This window comes from Ictalurus punctatus, chromosome 6 (genome assembly GCF_001660625.3).
Source record: "Ictalurus punctatus breed USDA103 chromosome 6, Coco_2.0, whole genome shotgun sequence".
Taxonomy (NCBI): domain Eukaryota; kingdom Metazoa; phylum Chordata; class Actinopteri; order Siluriformes; family Ictaluridae; genus Ictalurus; species Ictalurus punctatus.
In genome coordinates, this window is record NC_030421.2 from 33,718,887 (window position 1) to 33,741,171 (window position 22,285).

General features: G+C 39.9%; 1 protein-coding gene across 1 annotated transcript in view; it reads left to right on the plus strand.

Moving 5' to 3' along the window:
- znf804a (zinc finger protein 804A) overlaps window positions 1-22,285 on the plus strand; it is a 48,888-nt gene that overhangs the window by 1,512 nt on the left and 25,091 nt on the right. The window lies entirely within an intron of this gene.

Sequence of the window (22,285 nt, forward strand, 5' to 3'; positions counted from 1 at the left end):
CACACACACACACACACACACACACACACACAGATTGATCAGCAGTGTGACAGATGGATGGGGATGGCTCTAATCTCTACACGTAGTCATAAGCGATGGCTCGGGGTTTAGCTCAATCGCAGCGATTACATTAGCGGGTTCGGAGTAATCCTCCTGCTCCACTCGGCCTCCGCAATAACGTTAGTGAAATCTGGGCCAACACGGCGGGGAAATAAAAAATAACCAAATGTATCAGGATGAAGAATCTCTCCAGTTAGTCTCTTATCGATCTGGCGTGTTTCCAGGAGAGCATCATGAAGCTCGGAGTTGAAATTTAATTAAAAATATAGTTTCAAATAAATGATCAGAGCTTTCCAATCTGAAATCCTCCACTCTTTCCATCTTTTCCTCCTTCTCTCACTTCTCTCTGAAAATAAAAGTCGACTGTGTTCACCAACCGAAGTCGTGTATTCGACAGACTCCGGGGAAGAAATTTGAAGTGCTTCTTGTTGGAGTGTTTCATCTGCACCGCTGCCGGATGTCTTCACCTGAATTTTATGAAAAAACAACACGATCCGGATTTATACACCGTCTCCTGTTCACCTCCATCCTCTCAAACACGAGTCACACAAGTGACACATGAGAGTTTAGCGTTGAAGAGGAAAGTCTTGTAAATTGCTCTGTCTCTCTCTCTCTCTCTCTCTCTCTCTCAGTGTGTCTCTCTCTCTCTCACCATCTTTCAGTCATTTGATTGCACTCTTTTTGGCAGAACAGAGCGGTTCCCTTTAGTGTGAATTAGAAATGATTGGGGAGGAAATGTTGAAATGCTCGACTGAGGAGACAGCAAGAACACAACTGACTGCTGCAAGTGTGTGTGTGTGTTAGTTAAAGGACTGTTCATTATTGTGCTGTGCAAGTTTGAGGTTAGGGTGTAACGGTACTAGAGATTAATAGCTTAATAATCAAGCAGCAAGTTGATAATGAGATGAAATCTGTAGCTGTTGCAGTCGCTGACAAATCAATAAGAAATAAAATTAAATTCCGACAGTAAACTCCAAACTACTGCAACTGTGGAAGCCATCAGTGTGGGTATTTATTAAGAAAAACACAAAGAAAAGAAACCAAGTGGGAGGACAGATCATTAACAAAACAAAAAAATAAAATAGAGCAACTTCCTTCCTTCTTTCTCTCCTTATTGATTCGCTTTCTCTCTCATTTTCCCTCCATCACTCTCTCGTTCTCAGATGAAAACTGAAAGCTGTCGCTCTGTTTCCAGATCATGAAGAAAGAAAAAAAAACTTGAGATTGAAACCAGAAGAGACAGGAATTTAAATAGGGTTAGTGATCAGTGCAACAAGACACAGGTGGAAATGATCAGGGAGGGATATGCTCAAGTGCTGTGCTAGGGCTGATGGGTAATGTAGTTCTTGTTGGCCATTTTGTGGCTGGAACTAGCAATGACGTGACAAGCAGGTGAGGGCTACGGGCCTTGATCGAGGGCCCGACAGCGGCAGCTTGGTGGATCTGGGATTTGGGTGTGTGAATGTGTATGTGATTAAGCCCTGTGATGGATTGGTACCTCGTTCAGAGTACTCCATGGTCCATGGGATAGGCTCCAGGTTCTCTGTAGGATAAGAGGTATAGAAAATGGATGGATGGTATAGAAGATACCACATATATATATATATATATATATATATATATATATATATATATATATATACACACACACAGGAAGGACCTGAATGTCCCGGTGAAGTGCCATCTGGTCCTCTCACCAGGCGCAGTGTTATTTCAGCACAAACAGAAAGCTTCGCTTTCTACGACATTTGTTGAGTGCAGATTAGACACAGCGGACAGACGAGGAGTGCACACAACAACACGACAATAACGTGGAGTATCCGATGCTCAGCGACGGAAAGATCAATTAGTTTGGTGAAAAATAAAAACAGACATCTGTATGTCTTGATTTTTAAAACAAGACAAAAATGATTTAAAAACAACACGACTAGCAAAAGATGACTAACCCTGAACATCAGCAAGCGTCCCTCTGTTCAAGTCTATCATCATTATTGTTATTGCTAACATTGCTTTCAAACTATATTTCTAGTGATTTAATGATTTCCTAATACACGGAGTGATAAAGGGAAGGAAAAAGAGATATAGAGAGATATATAGAGACAGAGAGAGAGAGGAAAGAGAGAGAGAGAGAGGTCCTGTGGTCACCCTTCTGCTCCACTCTGTGAAATCCATCTGTGCAATTAGCACTGAGTACTGTGCGGCGAGAAAATCCACCAGTTGCTACGACACACAACATGTTCTCAGAACTGCAGAGATTCATCTCATCTTATTGGTCCTCTTCAGAATATTAAACATCAACGCTAACCATCTGCCCCGCGTTATCGGGACACGTGTAATGATCTAACGAAGGTGTGATCAGTTTTAATTCATTGAAGGATCTACAGCGCCCTCCATTAATATCGGAACCCTTGGTAAAGATGAGTAATGAAGGCTGTGAGAAATTCTCTTAATTGTTTAACCTTTTGGTCACAAAAATACTCTGCTCTCATGGATATCTAACAATTCGAACACAACACAGGTTTATCAAAAAATACCTTTGTTAAATATAGGTGTGCAACAATTACAGCTAAATGAATTATTTAAATAATTAGTGAAAGAACATTAATTAATTAATGTGCTACAGTGCAGAAAAATGGATAAATCCCACTAATATATTACCATAGCAACAATCATAATAAATTGCCTGTTGATATCCCGGTGTGAAAATGAAATATTGAATATTCTAGAGAGCAAAATGTTTAAGTGATGCAGTACATGGAATGAAATAATGCTCTCTGAAAAACCCTACAAATAATCTCTTCATGTATGTGTGTGTGTGTGTGTGTGTGTGTGTGTGTGTGTGTGTGTGTGTGTGTGTGTGTGTGTGTGTTTGTGTGTGTGTTAGCTAAATAAACATTTGTACAGATATGTCTGATATACAAAATAAGGAGTCTCCAGTGTCAGCGCTGTGCAACAGTCAGAGGTGAAGCTGTAACTTTAAGTTTTCCCACATCTTCATCACAGAGTTTACACTCTCTACTGTTTCTCATTAACACACACACTGAGATTAATTTTCTTCTTATAAAGAGAGAGAATAAAGAGAGACTGGTGAGGGAATGTGTGTTTATAGCTGCTATAACATGACAAAACACATTAAATGTAAGTATAGATGGACAGGTTATACTGTGTATGCTTGTGTGTGTGATACAAATTGCATTTGAATTTGGATAAAAAGTATTGCATCATTATTTAATAAATAAAAATTGTAATCATTGGCTACATGCTGTAGTATACACACGTGCTGTGCTGTATACATATCCTGTGGTGTATACACATCCTGTGGTGTATACACATCCTGTGGTATATACACTTGCTGTGGTGTATACACGTGCTATGGTGTATACACGTGCTATGGTGTATACACGTGCTGTGGTATATACACTTGCTGTGGTGTATACACGTGCTGTGGTATATACACGTGCTGTGGTGTATACACGTGCTATGGTGTATACACGTGCTATGGTGTATACACGTGCTGTGGTATATACACTTGCTGTGGTGTATACACGTGCTGTGGTATATACACGTGCTGTGGTGTATACACGTGCTGTGGTATATACACTTGCTGTGGTGTATACACGTGCTGTGGTTTATACACTTGCTGTGGTGTATACACGTGCTGTGGTATATACACTTGCTGTGGTGTATACACGTGCCATGGTATATACACGTGCCGTGGTATATACACGTGCCATGGTATATACACGTGCCGTGGTATATACACTTGCTGTGGTGTATACACGTGCTGTGGTATATACACATGCCATGGTATATACACGTGCCGTGGTATATACACTTGCTGTGGTGTATACACATGCTGTGGTATATACACGTGCCGTGGTATATACACGTGCCGTGGTATATACACGTGCTGTGGTATATACACGTGCTGTGGTGTGTTTTATTCCTTACATAAATGAGAGAAAGCAGTATTTCTGTATTATGATGAATCCAGATGTTTCCGCTGCAGTACTATATAGCATTTACTTTCATTCTCTTTGGAAATAAGAACCCGTAAGCAGATATTATGACGTGCTGAAACCCGCAATATGGGCTTGGACAATTATCATGCTTTCAATTTATCACATTGTTAGACATTTAATTGCTATCATCAAGGGGGGTTTAATTTTCAGGAGGCAGGCAGGAGGAATAAATTGAATCAATATCTGATTACGCACTCCCGTCTCCTGCTCTGGACTCATTATGAACTCATATAAATACTTGACTGTTTGTCTTTGTGCTTGGTAAAGTCTGCATTTTCTGTCTTTCTCCACTTATTATTCTGTTCCATCACAGAGTTTTTGTTTTGTTTATGTGATAAGTGTTTTGATCCCTAATGCCGGCACTAATGTTGATTCTCACATAAATATTTGGCCTCAAACTGTCACAGAAACTTCCAGCTCCTGTTTTACTCCAGCTCCTTCATGTGCTATGATTGTGCTCAAGTTTGTACTTTAGTAAAGAAGATAGTAAAATGACCCGAATACAGAAAACATCAGTTAATATCTCTGCTTTTTTGGTCTTGTCACTGTACCCTGATTTTCCTGCTCTAGTAAAACCCCCTGTTTGTTGTCCACATTTGGTTGTTGCTTTCTCATAGAACCGAGCCATCAATGAGCCGAATATCTGTTTCAGGTGTTGTTAGCCTGTGCAGAGAGCACAATGTGGAGAGTTTGATGTGGACAAGCGGTGTGAGGAACACGTGTATATTCTCTTGTGCTGTGATGGTGTGATGGTGTGATGGTGGAAATTCAAGTCACTAAGCAACAAAGCTATTGAGAGTTTATGCGGAGAAGAACAGATTTATGCATCAGAAAACAAGTGGAATCTTTACTGGTTTAATATCACAAGCAGACGCCATAGCATTGAAAAATGTGCAACACCATGTTACCCGGAGATAGTAAAATTAATGAGACGAGATTAGACCTCGTGCTGTACTGTTTTCCCGGTGTATACTGAAGATATACTCCTGCTGGAGCAGTCATGATGACTGTTTTACGCTCCAGGTTTTTTTACTCAGACTTGTCCATCTGTACATGACAACTGATGGAATTTCTTTCATTTAGTGCAGTGGTCATGAACCAATGGCTCGCGAGCCACATGCAGCTCTTTGACAAAAATGGTGTGACCTGCCAGGTGTCTCACCGTTCACCAACATATCATCGTTAAAAACTTAAACACGTCGTTGGAGATCAGTTTCCTGCAGAAAATGTAAACTCAACTACAGTTCCTTTGTTGTGCAGCGTACAGAAGTTGTAAACCGACTGAAAAGTCAGTTTATAATAATATATTTCAAGTTATGGCCAGTGCATGTATGCAGCGCTGTGCACATGTGTCATGACACCAATTAACGGAAAACCACTTACGTTTCTATGGTAACCTCTCACGCCCGGATTCAAGCAGATCCCTAGCTTGTTTGTGGAGACGGCGAGAAGAAAGAATTCATCGAAAATTTCATTGACTTGACTGAAACCTGCTTTTATCGAGAGCTCTGGTGCTCTGCTGTGTCCAATCTGCACAGAACTTATTGCCTCGTTTAAAAAAATCTAATGTCAAGAAACATCCCGAAACCCACCATGCAGCTTCTGCAGAAACGTAGCCGGTGGGCGAAGGCCAAAGCTGCATGCTTTACTGTCTCACTGGAGCTTGTAAGACACGGAAACCTTTTACTGATGGAGGATATGTAAAGTCATGCACGTGGAGTTTGGTAACTGAAGTGTATGCGGATTTCCCGGACAAGAAAATCGTTCTGAAAATAAAAGACGTGTTCCTGTCAGTCCGAACACAGCATGAGCGCGCTGTCATGACGAGATGGATTCATCACACACACACACACACACACACACACACACACACACACACACACACACACATCTATTAACTCGTGTTCTGTAGGGACTGAATGGAGATGGAGAACTGCTGCGTCGGCAGGAGGTTGCTATGGTGACAAAAGATTTCGATGAGTGCCCTGTGACCTGCACTCCATTACTGTTTTTAAAGCGGCCCGCTTGACTTTTCCCTCTCCATGTGCCCTCGATCACGTCCCTCGGGTCATCTTACAAGCGGTTCCGTCACTATCAGCTCACTTGATGTTCTCTAGAGGACAATTACGTGCGGGAACACGTCGACATCACTGTAGACCTCTGACAGTTTCATGCTTACATACTTCATATTTCAGAACACAACATTTGGTGTTCTGGGTTAAAAACAGAGTTTTGTTTTTCAGACTTTTCCATCTGTACATGACAGCTGATGAAACTTTTTCCACTTAGTTACTAATTAATTTAATATTAATACATTCTTAAGACTTTTAACAGATGGAATTCGTGACTGCATCCATTTACTGTTCAGACAAACTCAGAAGCATGCTCGGGGTTCTCTGGGGTTAATGCAGAAGGTGGGTTCACGCTGAAGTTTGCTAATTTCTTCAATGAAGTGGAGCACCAAGGGAAAAGTTAAGTGTCAGTGCTCATAATTAATTATCAATCGCTCCATTCTTCAGCAAGAGCTCACAGCCCCACCCACTTTTTCTATTGGCTGATGCCGCTGAGGTTTGAAAATTTAATGGAACTAAAATTAATCTAAATCAGCTTTCACCAACCTGGTTCCTGGAGATCTACCTTCCTGAAGACTTCAGCTTAAAACTTCTGTAAACTTTGCTGCAGACCCTTACCACTCCAAACGTCCCTTGAATAGCCTATTTTTAAGGTACCAACCCAATCAAGAACCCAATATAGAGACCCTTCTAGAGGAGCCCTTAAATGATCCATTGAGAAGCCGATTTTTTAAGGTACCAACCTAATCTAGAGCCCTAAATGTGTGAGTTTCTTTTTTTTTTAAATAAGGGAAGAACTCTTTACAATCCAATGATCCAAATCTAGAACCCAATGCAGAATGCTAAGTGTGGCTTTTCCCTCAAGGGCGACCCGAAAATGATTTATAAACTCTATAACAATCTAAAGATCCCCGGAGATCCAAGCTCATTAATAACATAATCTAGAACCAGTAAAGTTTGGGTTGTCTCTCTGAGGGAAACTTTAAAGATTTTATAAACTCTACAACTGAGAGTTAGTGGAAGTGAAGAATGATAAAATTAATGATCCTTTAAGAAGCCCATTTTGTACTAATCAAGGTACTAATCAAGATCTTTTGTAGATTGAATCTAGAACCCAACTAGAACCTTAAAAGATTGACTGCACTTGTGTTTATTTGTAACTTTTCTGTTTAGAATTTCTTCAGCATTTTTACAAAAATGGGTGGATTGGGGGACATACTCGGCAAGGCAGTGTGTTTTGGAAGCTGTAAAGTAAGTGTGTGTGTGTATGTGTTTGTGTGTGTGTGTGTGCAAAAGCAGTTTTGAATCCAGTCCTAATAGATCCTCCATCGGCCAATTAACATGGGTAATTAATTATCCATTAATTAGCTAGTCAGTGCTGCTTCATTCTCCTTTACTGCAATCTGGTTGGACAGCTTTAGCAGGAGGTGTGTGAGGTGTTCAGCTCACATGATGGATTTACACGCAAAAAGAACAGTGTGTTTGTTTAACTCTACGTATGAGCATTCTGGGAGAACTGCTTGATTACACAGTGACACACATGCACACATCTGGCTTCATTAGCATAGCCATAAAATGGTGCTTAGCTTCCAGTGCTGCTCCAACCGTGTCGTATACGCTTGTTAAGTGTAGCACGGTGCTGAAATCTGTGCCAAGACACTCTGTGTGTGTGTGTGTGTGTGTGTGTGTGTGTATTTCTCGCCTCAGTTTTCGAAAGAAAGATCAGCTTATGAATATGCTAATCCCGTGACTTACTCCTTTCACACCGATTGGCAAAGAAACACAGATAATAACATACACATGGTCTATAAATAAACGCCGTTTCACCGTGACACAAAATCGCAGCAGGGGCTCACTTACACATGCTATTAGCATTAGCATCCTAAGAAGTAACCATATGGCTCGTGGATCAAAAAAAAATAAATTTAAAGTGCTTTTGTAACTTTTTTCTCTTAAAAATATCCAAAAGATCACAATGTCTGGAACTTCGATCCGTCAGGCCGATAAATGAAAACTCCATCATTAATTAGAAAATCATGGAGCGTTAGCATATTTTATCCCTCCTGTAGCGTTCACTACTTAACAATGTTCCAGCTCCTCACTGCACACCATCTGTTAGAGTTTTATAACATTACTGCTTCATTGATCTGCCTTTTACGTGCTTTCATGTCACTGAAATGTGATGGGGCGTACTATAAACCAGACAAAAGGACAGGATAAACCACAAAATGAGCTGATATTTTAGCAGAAGGTATCGACCAGTATCAAAAAACATGGACTTTCCTTCGTTCTGAAAATGAAAGAAATTATATGAATGCGTCCGTACTCAGAACCTTGGCCAAGTTTATGCAGATCCTGCACTCTTCTGTGTGACACTGAAGCATTAGCATAGTACAGGTCATCACACTGCTTCTCCTCACCCCTGAGCTCAGGTTTAAAAATACCACAGCGTCCACTAGAGAGAGTGTGTGTGTGTGTGTGTGTCTGTGTGTGTGTGTGTGTGTGAAGGGCAGTGTGTAAGGTCTATCATGGTGCGTGTATTTCCCAGAAGACGTTTATTCTCCATCTGCAGAGCGTGACACATCTGCCCCGATCTGACCTCTGGCTTCAGCTTTAGAAACAGAGAAAAAGAGAGAACTTGGAGTAGAGCAACCCCTGTTCTACATTTTTCATATGCATAATCTTTATTCCATAACTTCCTTTATTCTTCCTTCATTAATTCTCTCATTCCCTCCATCCTTTCCTTCATTATTTCTATTAGTGTTTAGGGAAACTGCGTTCTGCGTCTTCATTACTGGACTGGAGTTTCTGACAGCGCTGTGGTCGACCCTTTCCACTTCACATCAGCTTTTAAACCGCAGTGCAGTGTGTGTGTAGTAGGCATGTCTCAGTATTAGTAAATTCAATTTATTCAAAAAATTTAAATCTCCTGACGTACACACATAGTGGCCGCTGTGGGGATGTAGTGGAAAACCAGTGAAGCAGACGGTAAATAAAACCATTAATAATGTTTATTTCACACTAGAATAAACTGATTCTACATTCAACTGCACAAGACTGCGCTGGGAAACGTCCCGTTTTTAAATTTCTTTTGCTTTAATGCACCATTAACACTTTTATATCACTTTTTAGGAAGTTTCGAGGTGTGTATGAGACTGTTTTTTAATCTCTCTCCTGAAGGAATTCATTCCACAGTTGTTTGTTGCCTTTTAAAGGTAAATAAATTATAATTATATTTTATATTATAATAAAGTGTCACGAGCAGAGCCGTGTGAAAGATCGCTTTCAGAGCCACGGGTTGCACATCACTCTCCATGCAGCTCAAAGACCACAATCTACACTTCTAGAGTCATTGTGTGATTGTTGCGACCAAAACAAGTCTTTTGTGCATGCTCTTTTGCAGTGGTGTCTGTTAGTAAATGAGACCTTTTAGCTTTTCTCATGCTCGACACACGCTAATCTCAAACTTGCATTACAGACTGCTTTATGGACACTATTAACGCCAGAATCTCCAGCTAAAACTTCCCAGGCACTGCTGTAGGCATCCTCCATACAATAAAGTTCTGCTCATTGAGACAATAATGGACGCTAGGTTCCATGCTGCATGTTCTCCGTTTCAAAATCAACAATTTCAGCTGTAGCTCGTCCACACAGGACCATTTACCAAGAGTATGTCCTTATACACTGTACTCCTTAAAATAGTCAGCATAGACGCAGAAGCAAGCTGAGAACGTTCACGTCACATTCCCTTGTTTTCTTCTTTATAATTGGCACGGTGTGTTAATTTCTTCTCTCCATCTTTTCCACCTTCCTTTTTACACGAGTCTGAGGAGAGCAGAGCGGCTGGAGAACATGGAGTGAAACTTTCTCAGCACACAGACATGTGCAAAATGGGCAAAAGGAGAGCCGAGTCTTTCTGAAGTACTCAGAGTGAAATGTGTGGGCGTTCTCCAAACCACCTACACACACACACACACACACACACACACACACAAACTGCAGAGAGGGATCTCGAAGAGAAGAAGAACAGCTCAATTAGTTTTGAGTGCACTGCTTGTCTTTCTCTTTCCTCCTCTCTTTCATCTCTTTCTCTTTCACATACACCTCACACACACTCACACACTCTTCTGTCACCCACCACACAGCTTCACACATTCGAACATGTCGTGCAGTGTGTGTGTGTGTGTGATCACCCTGGTTGGGATTCCACGAAGGCCGCGTGTCTTTCACAGTCTTCAGGTTGCTCGTGTGCTAATTAACTGGATAAGACATATGAGATGTTCTTCACGTTCCTGTGGTGTTTCCCAGCTGGAGACGGCCACATTTACTCATACATCATCCACAGGAGCATTTACACAAGACATTCATCATGATGGTGCAATAAGACTTTGTTAATTTTTGTTAATCATTGTTAATATGAACCTACAGTTTGTAGAATTGTTGAGGAGTTAGTGTGATTGTATTTATGGATTAAATCACCGATTTATTTCAATTACACTCCAATTGATTCATGAACATTTAGTGAAACTCTGTCATTTCACATTAATGGCTTGAAAGAAATCCGTAAATTAAGAAAAATAAGATTAACTGTGTGATTAAGACGAAAGTAATGGCACCCCACAGCAGGGGGAGTGTGTGTGTCTGCGCTAGCCGACGTGTTGCAGTCGCTGAAGACGTGGCGTACGCTTTATAAAGCGGTTTTTAAAAGGAGAGGCTGCTTCATAAAACGGTTAAAACACTGTGTGATTGTTATTTCTATTTATTACAGTCACTTTGAATGAAATCCACATACACTCTGTTGTGAGTTCTATAGCAGACTCCGTGAGAGTGTGTCCATGTCACGTTACATGATGAAGATCCGCTGACCATAAAGTACACGACTACGATCTGCTCACGTCATCAATCAGCGTGATCCTGAAATCAGCTCAAGCAGAAAATCAGCTCGTGTAAACACAGATATTTATCACGGAGAGCTCGAGGCAATAAGGAGAATTATTTCTGTTCATTAGTGTGTTTTGTTTACGTTTCTCCATTGCTGCTGCCGTATCTGTAGCGTCCCGTTAGTTTGCCGTCGTCCTATTGGAGGATTTTAGATGAGCATGATAGCAGCAGTGCTCACACGCTGAGATTTAACAGTGACACTAATTAAGGCTATATTATGAGCTCAGCTTTAGAGTAACGTTTCATTATATTCAGCTCTTTTATTTCGTTTTGTTGGTGAGATTAAATGTAAATCAGCTCTGCATGAACGCAGGTCTGATTGGTGTTTATCAAACATTTATAAATAAGAAGAAAATCAGCAATATGTTTGTAACTCTGACTAGAATTGTATTATTTTATTCCCTTTGACTTGACTAACAGATTGATAGTAAACTGACTGCTATGTGGTTTTTATTAGCCTTGTTGCGTTTCTTTTAATCACATTGTGTAATTAAGCTTTGAGACGAAACACTTAGCGTATTGTTAAGGTCAGCTAGTCTAATAACGCACGTCGGAGGATTGAGACATCAGCTTGCCAATCAGTCAGGCTGATTAATTAAAACTCCATCATTAATTAAAACGCCAGTGAGCTCAGCAATTCATCAGTGTTAGCGTATCTTATCCCTCCTGTAGCGTTCACTACTTAGCAATGTTCCAGCTCATCACTGCACACCATCTGCTGCTTATACAATACAACTACAGCATTGATTTCAACTCCCGCATTTATTTTCTCTTCATCTCAGAGCTGATCAATAAAAACATTCCTGATAGAATGGTGTGTGTATGTGTGTGTGTGTGTGTGTGTGTGTGTGTGTGCGTGTTTTGAAAAGCATTGTAATCTGTGTGTTTGCACCAATGACATTTAAATTGCACAGGTTTCAGGCCATCGTGATAAGCTACCTCGAGTTAATTAGCTGAGTAGATATGTGTGTGTGTGTGTGTGTGTGTGTGTGTTAGAGGTCTGATCTGTGCTATTTAGAAAGGTGAGATGAAGGTCATGGTTCACTTCTGTGAAATGGCCCTCGGTCCGTGACATTTAAGACGTGACTCTGGCTCTGACATTTCCACTCTGTTCTTTTTAAATAAGCTTTACGTCGTGTTCTTATCACTGCAGCGCGTTCAGTCGTAACACCGCTACGCTAAACCCAGCTCCTGAGACATGTATTAACATATTGGACAGGGTTTTTTTTTTATATAATTATTATTAATAATTGTTTTTGATTAACGTGAAAGAATCCTGTAAGCGTTGATGAACTGGAATTTAAAATCAACATTATATACAGTGGTGCTCGAGACGTAAGTGTGAACAGGAACTAACTCGTTCTGTGAACACTAAATGCAACAATAAACAGATAAAAAGTATGATGTGTCACTCTTTAATAAATAAAAATTCTTATCATTGGTAAATTTCTGTTGTCTAATAGGAATTTAACACTACAGGGTGAACCCTAGTATATCTACTGCACTTATAAAATCCCACGATGCACTGCAGTAGGTTATTGGTTATGTCCTAAACATGAGGATATTTAGAAATGCGCTTCAGAGGACGATTCCAACACACGGTAACGATCACTCACCTTAAAACAGCACATTACTTAAAGGTACCTTTTAAATCACTGGGTATTAATCATGAGGTATTAATCACTGGGTATTAATCACTGGGTATTAATCACTGGGTATTAATCACTGGGTATTAATCACTGGGTATTAATCATTAGGTATTAATCACTGGGTATTAATCATTAGGTATTAATCACTGGGTATTAATCATTAGGTATTAATCATTAGGTATTAATCATTAGGTATTAATCACTGGGTATTAATCACTGGGTATTAATCATTAGGTATTAATCACTGGGTATTAATCATTAGGTATTAATCACTGGGTATTAATCACTGGGTATTAATCATTAGGTATTAATCACTGGGTATTAATCATTAGGTATTAATCATTAGGTATTAATCACTGGGTATTAATCATTAGGTATTAATCACTGGGTATTAATCACTGGGTATTAATCATTAGGTATTAATCACTGGGTATTAATCACTGGGTATTAATCATTAGGTATTAATCACTGGGTATTAATCACTGGGTATTAATCATTAGGTATTAATCACTGGGTATTAATCATTAGGTATTAATCATTAGGTATTAATCACTGGGTATTAATCATTAGGTATTAATCACTGGGTATTAATCACTGGGTATTAATCATTAGGTATTAATCACTGGGTATTAATCACTGGGTATTAATCATTAGGTATTAATCACTGGGTATTAATCATTAGGTATTAATCACTGGGTATTAATCATTAGGTATTAATCACTGGGTATTAATCATTAGGTATTAATCATTGGGTATTAATCATTAGGTATTAATCACTGGGTATTAATCACTGGGTATTAATCATTAGGTATTAATCACTGGGTATTAATCACTGGGTATTAATCATTAGGTATTAATCACTGGGTATTAATCACTGGGTATTAATCATTAGGTATTAATCACTGGGTATTAATCATTAGGTATTAATCACTGGGTATTAATCATTAGGTATTAATCACTGGGTATTAATCACTGGGTATTAATCATTAGGTATTAATCACTGGGAATTAATCACTGGGTATTAATCATTAGGTATTAATCACTGGGAATTAATCACTGGGTATTAATCATTAGGTATTAATCACTGGGTATTAATCACTGGGTATTAATCATTAGGTATTAATCACTGGGTATTAATCATTAGGTATTAATCACTGGGTATTAATCATTAGGTATTAATCACTGGGTATTAATCACTGGGTATTAATCATTGGGTATTAATCACTGGGTATTAATCATTAGGTATTAATCACTGGGTATTAATCATTAGGTATTAATCACTGGGTATTAATCACTGGGTATTAATCATTAGGTATTAATCACTGGGAATTAATCACTGGGTATTAATCATTAGGTATTAATCACTGGGTATTAATCACTGGGTATTAATCATTAGGTATTAATCACTGGGTATTAATCACTGGGTATTAATCATTGGGTATTAATCACTGGGTATTAATCACTGGGTATTAATCATTGGGTATTAATCACTGGGTATTAATCACTGGGTATTAATCATTAGGTATTAATCACTGGGTATTAATCATTAGGTATTAATCATTAGGTATTAATCACTGGGTATTAATCACTGGGTATTAATCACCGGGTATTAATCATTAGGTATTAATCACTGGGTATTAATCATTAGGTATTAATCACTGGGTATTAATCACTGGGTATTAATCATTAGGTATTAATCACTGGGTATTAATCACTGGGTATTAATCATTAGGTATTAATCACTGGGTATTAATCACTGGGTATTAATCATTAGGTATTAATCACTGGGTATTAATCATTAGGTATTGATCACTGGGTATTAATCATTAGGTATTAATCACTGGGTATTAATCATAAGGTATTAATCACTGGGTATTAATCATTAGGTATTAATCACTGGGTATTAATCACTGGGTATTAATCATTAGGTATTAATCACTGGGTATTAATCACTGGGTATTAATCACTGGGTATTAATCATTAGGTATTAATCACTGGGTATTAATCATTAGGTATTAATCACTGGGTATTAATCACTGGGTATTAATCATTAGGTATTAATCACTGGGTATTAATCATTAGGTATTAATCATTAGGTATTAATCACTGGGTATTAATCACTGGGTATTAATCATTAGGTATTAATCACTGGGTATTAATCACTGGGTATTAATCACTGGGTATTAATCATTAGGTATTAATCACTGGGTATTAATCACTGGGTATTAATCATTAGGTATTAATCACTGGGTATTAATCATTAGGTATTAATCACTGGGTATTAATCACTGGGTATTAATCATTAGGTATTAATCACTGGGTATTAATCATTAGGTATTAATCATTAGGTATTAATCACTGGGTATTAATCACTGGGTATTAATCATTAGGTATTAATCACTGGGTATTAATCACTGGGTATTAATCATTAGGTATTAATCACTGGGTATTAATCATTAGGTATTAATCACTGGGTATTAATCACTGGGTATTAATCATTAGGTATTAATCACTGGGTATTAATCATTAGGTATTAATCATTAGGTATTAATCACTGGGTATTAATCACTGGGTATTAATCATTAGGTATTAATCACTGGGTATTAATCACTGGGTATTAATCATTAGGTATTAATCACTGGGTATTAATCACTGGGTATTAATAACACGTTCCTAAATATTCGTAAATATTTTATAAAGCAGTGCTGGGAGATTTCTGTATCTCAAAAATGTAAAGTTTATTGTTTATATCGGTTCTTTATTAACTATACACACTCAATATGATATTTTGTTGATACATTGTGTGTGTGTGTGTGTGTGTGTGTGTGTGTGTGTGTGTGTGTGTGTGTGTGTGTGTGTGTGTGTGTGTGTGAAGCTTTTATACATGTCTGAGGTCAGCCAAGGTGATGTGTAATGGGAATCTGAGTGTGGCTGATGTGTCACACAGCTGGCAGGACGAATCCCGTCGCTGGACAGATCAATATGAGAGATGTCCTCTCTCCTCGCCCGCACTCGTTCATCTTCCTTTCCTCCGACTGAACGCTGTCACTTCCTCTCGTTTTAATCAGTAAATTACACCACTTTTCTCCCCGATGTGGAATCAGGGGGTTTGGAGCGAGGACGGAAAGACACTTTATCATCTGACCCACACATCCCAGTCCATTCCTTATTACACTTCTGTTTCTCAAATCACATGGCCATGTTTCTTCACCAATAACACACCAAAACCCTGATCCTGATTGGCCGAGACCAGAGAGGATCATACACCAACACACGAGGGGGCAAACTATACACACGTTAACAGGCCTTAATCATTTATATTGTTATATGTAGGAGGAAAACATGTGTGTGTGTGTGTGTGTGTGTGTGTGTGTGTGTGTGTGTGTGTGTGTGTGTGTGTGTGTGTGTGTGTGTGTTATTCACAGATAATTGCTGCTATCTAATAAATAAATGAACAAACAAACAAATAAACAATGTTCCTAAACTTCCATAAACTGTGTATATTCTGCAATAATAATAATAATAATAATAATAATAATAATAATAATAATAAGCAACAATTATTAAAAGTAATTTGACCAAATAAGTTAACAAGTAAACAAACAGATAGATCTAAAAATATATAAATATATATTTTGAAAAATTAATCTTACCTCTTACCTTACACACACACACACACACACACACACATATATATATATATATATATAGAGAGAGAGAGAGAGAATAATAATAATAATCTTGCTAATAATTTTAATTGTTGCATAATGATGTAAAAACTGTTAATTTTTAAATGTTTTAAGCTAACTAAACTTATAATTAAATTTATAATTAAACTGAATTTAAGGTATTTTTTAAAATATAAAAAAACAACAAGCAAATCTATCCAGGAAGAGGTTCAGTAGTCTTATATTTGTTTTATAGTAATGTCTTACTGATAAAAATCTTTAACAAGGACATTTGGAGGACGTTTGGATTTAAATCCTTAAGTTCAGGTCCGAGTTTAGTTTAGTGAATTTATAAAGTCGGATGTAGGCTCCATCACTGGGTTAAAGTTCTTTCAGAATAAAATCGAATAAAAGTCATGGGAAACGGATGGCATTGTAAGAGATAGTTTAGACAGGTTACTGGAGTATGACATGAGGCAAAGGTGCCAAAGGTTCCTCTAAGGTTCTCTGGATAGTTCTCTAGTTAGAACTCTATCTCTGGATGGGGATCTTCACTTATTAAAGGAGCGGTACATCTCTGTTACAGGGTCGTCTGTAAAAACTTCAGAGAGATCAAACTTTTCAGCATTAATAAGTGCAGAGTGATGTTCTCTCCAGCTCTGCTGTAGACTCTTCCACAAATCCAGTTTTTGTTTTTTTTCATCAGGCCTGAGTGAATTCCAGGTTTAAATGAGAGCTGAAATGTCAGCGAGTCACGCAGAAGAGGAAAGTAACAGCGGTTGTAAATGTCACAAGACCCAAAAATCAACATTAATAAGCTCTGTGATCAATAATACATCACGCTGTCAGGTGCACGCTCATGAATTAACAGCAGTGTGTGTGTGTGTGTGTGTGTGTGTGTGTGTGTGTGTGTGTGTGTGTGTGTGTGTGTGTGTGTGTGTGTGTGCGGTGACAAAGGCATGCAATTCTGCAGTGAAACTGATCAGATCTGAAATCAATGTAAAAGCGAGACAGAAAGAGAGACAGAAACAGAAAGAAAGAGAGAGAGACAGAAAGAGAGACAGAGAGAGAGACAGAGAGAGACAGAAACATAAAGAAAGAGAGAGAGACAGAAAGAGAGAGCGAGAGAGACCTAAAGAAGACAGACAGGGACGTAGAACAGAAGGTCATTATTGAGAATCTATCTGTCTAGAATCAGTGGATCAAAGTGTCTGGCTCGAGGTACGATCATATCACACGCACACACACACACACACACACACACACACACACACACACACACACACACACACACACACACACATTCACACACACACAGAGCAGCTGAGCCTCTATTACAGCTATCTGACACTGCGTTGAGTGTGTGTGTGTGTGTGTGTGTGTACAGAGTTAAAAATTCTGAATGGCACTGATGATGATTCTAGAACCATCAAACGTTCTTGAGTTTAAATCCGTCCAGAACCACACAACAGAACCAGTGTTATGAGTGGAACCCTTTTAGGAAACTCAAAACATTTAACTATCAGGGATGTTTTTCATTCAAGTGACGCTGCTACAGCATTTCATTTCCATGGACTCCACGAAGCACGGTCACGGTACTGCAAGAAAAAAAGGGGGGGGTTGCGGGGGGGGGGGGGGGGGGGGGGGGGTGCTGCATGTTGTGAGCCTTTTACCGGTTCCTGTATCCTTTAGTCTTCTCTGAGCTCCTGAATCTTGAGAGTCTTTGACAATGCCCTGGATCTTGTCAGTCTGTTCCGGGCCCTGTATATCGTCAATGCCACGGTCCTGTATCTTGTGAGGTTTTTTTTTTCCAAGGCCTTTCATCTTAGTGAATCTTTTCTGAGATTCTGTCTTTTCTGGCATCCTTTCTCTTTTTTGAGATCTTGTATGTAGTAATCCATTGCCAAGGTCCTGTAAGCTGCTTTTGTAAGGCCCTGTAACTTGGTGAGTCCTTTCAAATCTTACATTTTACATCTTGGTAAATGGTCTGTACTTATATGGCAGTACTAAAGCACTTTACATTCACACACACACTCTCACTCACACACACACACACACACACACACCAGGGACAGCAGAGCTGCCGTGCGAGGTGCTAGCCTGCCATTGGGAGTTAACTGGGTTCAGTGTCTTGCCCAAGGACACTTCGGCTTATGGAGGCACGTGGGCCGGGAATCGAACCTCCAACCCTGCAATTAGTGGAAACCCGCTCTACTACCGGAGCCAAAGCCGCACCAATTTTCCAATTTTTTAATTTCCAATGCCCTGTACCTTTACAAGTCTTTTTCCGAGGTCGCGTATCTTGCTCTGTATCTTGGTCTGGATGGATCGCTAGTGTGTCTAGGAGATGAGCTCATGGAAAAGTTGTAACCTGAAAGTCCTTGCAAGAGTCATGAATGGGTCTGATTAGTGATCTTCTTGAGATTAATTGCAGCCAGAGAGAATTGGAGATGTGGAAGGGTGTAACCTGAGACTCATTAGAGAAGGAATGTGGTAGAGAATGGCATCACTTTTTTATTTTTTACTTACCAATCAATTGCCTCTGTATTGGAATAACTCCCTGTGCAGTGAAGATGATGAGGCATGGCTTCAGTGGGTTGAAGGCTTGGCTGATTCAGGAGGAAACAGCGGAAGTTCAGTGAGAGGTGAAAGGTGTTGATGAAGGTGGGTTGAGAAGACAAGGGCATGTACATGGCCATGGGACAGCCAAAAACTCCAAATACTCAGAAAAACACAGCAGCAGGGCTGATCAAAGCACTGCGACAGTACAGTACTTCTGTATCAGATCCTGTTTGTGGTTCATCCAATCACAGCCATTTATGTAAATTATTTTTAGATTATAACAAGGAATGCAAATGTAAAAATGCAAAGCACACACATTACATTGCTCATGGGTAAGATCAGATCCTCCATAGAGACTGTTAGTAGACGTAATAGTGTGCTTAGCTTCTGTGTGTGTGTGTGCGTGTGTGTGTGCGTGTGTGTGTGCGCGTGCGTGTGCGCGTGCGTGCGCGCGTGTGTGTGTGTGTGTGTGTGTGTGTGAGCTACATTTGCACAGATGTTATGTGTCTGTTCTGTTATTTATCTGCTTTGGCAGTAATGTGATTGGTAACATTTTCAGCAGTAAAGAATTGAATTAAATTAAATTGAAGAGCCCCCAAACCCCTGAGTGTATTCACTTTGATATTCAGTATCTAATCACATGCAGAACAGTTCATTTGTCTTTAGGACCGTTATTACTCCTCATGTTTTTATTGCTTTTATTGTTTTTATATCGTACGTGCATGACTGTAAGTCAGACACGAGTTCATCGAGTGTGCACTGCCGTTTATTGTCGCCGTTCTTCAATGAGAAATTGCATTAAGGTTACAGCCAGCCAGCCGCCACGCTTAACACACCCTCTCATGCATCACACTCACTCGGGGTGTGTGTGTGTGTGTGTGTGTGTGTGTGTGTGTGTGTGTGTGTGTGTGTTTCTACAGTAAATGCATCTGGCTCCCTCTGCGATCCACAACAGCAAATCAAATCCGCTTTTTTACTGAGCTTTGCCGCGAGTGCTACAGCAAAGCTAACCACACATTAATTATTAAGCAAGACACTCACACACACACACACACACACACACACACACAGCTCGTGCAGCAGGAGATTCTATCTGTCCTCTCAAATGGACCTGTAAAGTGCTCCTGAACACAAAACGATTCAGACAGATCCCAGAAGCTGATGCTGATAAACACAACAGCATTTTTATATCTACAGAAGTTTTCATGTTTTATCAGCAGACACTGCAGATACTGACCGTGCAGGTACGTATATATATTAGTGTTAAGAAAGTTAAGAAAACTATGAATTATTCTCCAGGGTATAACACACCTGGAACACACCTGGCACACACCTGGAACACACCTGGAACACACCTGTCCTGTGTAATCAGCTCACAGGTGTACAGCAATAAGTCCAGGTGTGAACAGGGGCAACAGCATGTTGAAGACTCTGTGATTTGTTTACTGAAACCACATTCGGAGAAGGTCTGGGACACATTTGCCCACGTCACCTTTGTACTGTGAACGTGAGTGTGTCCCAGTGTGTCCCAGTGTATCCCAGTGTGTCTCAGTGTGTCTCAGTGTGTCCCAGTGTGTCCCAGTGTGTCCCAGTGTATCTCAGTGTGTCCCAGTGTGTCTCAGTGTATCCCAGTGTATCCCAGTGTGTCTCAGTGTATCCCAGTGTGTCCCAGTGTGTCCCAGTGTATCTCAGTGTGTCTCAGTGTATCCCAGTGTGTCCCAGTGTGTCCCAGTGTATCCCAGTGTGTCCCAGTGGGTCCCAGTCTGTCCCAGTGTATCTCAGTGTGTCTCAGTGTATCTCAGTGTGTCTCAGTGTATCCCAGTGTGTCTCAGTGTATCCCAGTGTGTCTCAGTGTGTCCCAGTGTGTCCCAGTGGGTCCCAGTCTGTCCCAGTGTATCTCAGTGTGTCTCAGTGTATCTCAGTGTGTCTCAGTGTATCTCAGTGTATCTCAGTGTGTCTCAGTGTGTCTCAGTGTGTCTCCATGTGTCCCAGACAGCAACCAAGGACCAACTAACCATCATTTCACTCACTGGAGAATATGTACTCATTGCTAGACTGTTTGGAAATTGTGCTGAATGGAGAGCTCTCTGCCACGAGGATGAGGCTGTAACAGCAGAGATGAAAGCAGCTGATTTTCCTAATTTCATTCATCATCTCATCTCTCATTCATATAGGCCCTGTTTACACTAGGGCACACAGGGCTGGAAATATGTTTAAATATCAAATTCAAAGCTCAAATAAAGTAAAGCATGCTCATGCGTTTAGATTTTGTAATGTTGCTCCATCCCAGTATTGGTCACTGCTAATTCCCACCCACTAACTACAGTAGCTCTCCATTACCACACAAACCAGAGATGGGGAAATCTAGCATCCGCTTCCTCAGAGGCACGTGAGGCCACCACACCTTTTCCCTGACTGTCCTGTTCACACTCGCAAACCACAACGGGAGAAACTGCTGATCATTTTCCATGTATTTGTGCGACGCAGTTCAGCATCATGTGAAAAGTATGATGCTGTAAAGCAAGACGTCTAAACGATTGGCTCGAATGATAACTTGGATGAATCCTACGGCTTGTGAGGTCCGATGTTTCTTGAGCTCACAATTTTAGTTCCTACTTGCACTTAGTTCCCATTTCCTGTTTGACATGCATGGACGTAAAACATATAACCACGGTTTAATCTTTAACACATTCAGAAGAAAACAAAGCTTGGAAGGAAGTAGCATTGATTGTTGGAGCCTTGGGTAAGTGTGTGTCATTAGTGCAGTTAAAATTGCCACTAAGGGGGTATGAGTCTCCAAGAACTTTGAGCTCTTAAATTGGTGTCAGTGGCCAAAAAAGGATGAGAAGCCCTTCATCATGAGTTCTTAACAGTTCTAGACTTTATCTGAGCTCTACAAAGCCTGGCTTCTGGTCTCAGAAATGAAAATCAAACCTCGGATCAGCTCCACACACCCACACGCTAACTCAGAGCGCACACATCTAAGCGTGAGAGATCTCACTGCTTTACTCTCCCGGTCTTCACTTGTTCTCTCCATCCTGACAGAGTGCATTATGGGATACAGATGAGTGTGTGTGTAATGCCTCAGGCAGCACTCTTGCTTATTTTGCACTTCAAAAAAAAGATTAATTAGTCCTCTAGCTATTAAGATGCAGCAGCTAATGAATTTCATCAGGCGGCTGTGAGTGTGTGTGTGCGTGTGTGTGTGTGTGTGAGCAAGGAGGAGGAGAGTAGGTGGAGGGGGACCCAAGTAGCGTGGGCAACTCAACAAAGCCGCGTGTGTGTGTGTGTGTGTGTGTGTGTGTGTGTGT